Source organism: Arvicanthis niloticus, chromosome 23 (assembly GCF_011762505.2).
Source record: "Arvicanthis niloticus isolate mArvNil1 chromosome 23, mArvNil1.pat.X, whole genome shotgun sequence".
In the NCBI taxonomy this organism is placed as follows: domain Eukaryota; kingdom Metazoa; phylum Chordata; class Mammalia; order Rodentia; family Muridae; genus Arvicanthis; species Arvicanthis niloticus.
In genome coordinates, this window is record NC_133430.1 from 12,836,104 (window position 1) to 12,837,733 (window position 1,630).

The 1,630-nt window shown below is 47.6% G+C and overlaps 1 pseudogene; it reads right to left on the reverse strand.

The window, feature by feature from the left end:
• Positions 1-720: 720 nt before the first annotated feature.
• Positions 721-1,372, reverse strand: LOC143436618 (large ribosomal subunit protein eL19 pseudogene; annotated as a pseudogene).
• Between the last annotated feature and the right edge of the window lie 258 nt (positions 1,373-1,630).

Here is a 1,630-nt window from a genome sequence, read left to right on the forward strand (position 1 = left end):
TGTACCACCACACCTGGATCTGAGACTTGCTTTGTCCCAGGCTGACCTTGAACAAAGAGATCTCCTTTCCTCGGTCTTCTGAGATTAAAGGCATGTACTACCTTGCCTGGGCCTAAGTTTTTCATGGCCACTATGCCTCAAGATCTCCACGCCAAGATCCAGGTCAGAAACTTGTGTGTTCTAGCCTCACGATCTGGATCACAGGTGTGCCCTCCAGTTCTGGATTGTAGTTCATTCCAGATGCAGTCAACTGACAACCAGGAATAGCCATCACAGAGCCCATCTACCACCTATACAAAGTCATCTCCTCCACACTCTTGACTCTTGAAATGTTCAAGTTTGACCTGGTTCTCTCTAGACCCCAAACATCTTGTCACAACCAAAGATGATGATTTCTCTGCAGCTTCCCTGTGGACGGGGCAGGAGAAGCTCAACTGTGTCCCGAGACAAATAAGGCTGGAAATGAGAAGACAGAAGGGAGCCCTCCCCCTGAAAAGTCACACAGCAGGACTTCGTTACTTCATCTTCCAATTCTGAATTATGGCTCCCTAGGGTATTTCTAGAACTTTCCATTTCCCATGTTTTTGCTGATTGGCCTCATACCCAGGGAGTATAATCTCAGTGTTGGGATTAGACTTGTTCCTGTTTGAAAAACAACCAATTTTCTTTTCTTTTCTTTTCTTTTCTTTTCTTTTCTTTTCTTTTCTTTTCTTTTCTTTCTTTCTTTCTTTCTTTCTTTCGGACATGAGGGAAGCTTTATTTCTTAGTCTCTTCCTCCTTGGACAGAGTCTTGATGATCTCCTCCTTCTTGGCCTGGAGGCGCTCCTCCCTGCACTTCCGTGCTTCCTTGGTCTTAGATCTGTGAGCCTCAGCCTGGTCAGCCAGTAGCTTCTTGCGGGCCGTGTCTGCCTTCAGTTTGTGGATATGCTCCATGAGAATCCGCTTGTTTTTGAATACATTCCCTTTGACCTTCAGGTACAGGCTGTGATACATATGGAGGTCAATCTTCTTAGATTCCCGATATCTCCTGAGAAGCCGGTGCAGGATCCTCATCCTCCTCATCCAGGTCACCTTCTCGGGCATCCGAGCATTGGCAGTACCCTTCCTCTTCCCTATGCCCATATGCCTGCCCTTCCATCTGGCCAAGGTGTTTTTCCGGCAGCGAGCCCAGGAATGGACAGTCACAGGCTTCCGGATGATCAGCCCATCTTTGGTCAGCTTCCTGATCTGCTGATGGGAGCTGGCATTGGCGATTTCATTGGTCTCATTGGGATCCAACCAGACCTTCTTCTTACCACAGCGGAGGACACTAGAGGCAAGCCTTTTCTGTAACCTGAGCTTACACATGGCTGCGGACGCAGCAGCGAAAGGAAAGAGCAACAACCAATTTTCGTGGTTCCCCCTTTCCCTACTTTTTCCCAGATGGACTCATGGCTCAGCTTCCCAAGACAGGCATCATTTCAGACAGAATTTGGTGGAGTAACCAGATAGACAACAGTTTTTTGTTTTGTTTTGTTTTGTTTTGTTTTGTTTTCTTACCTCCCCACAAGAGAGCTCACTCAACAAAGCCTTGCCACAGAAACACCACAGAAGGGCTGGCACCACAGTGCCACAGGTGTCTGTGGGATGT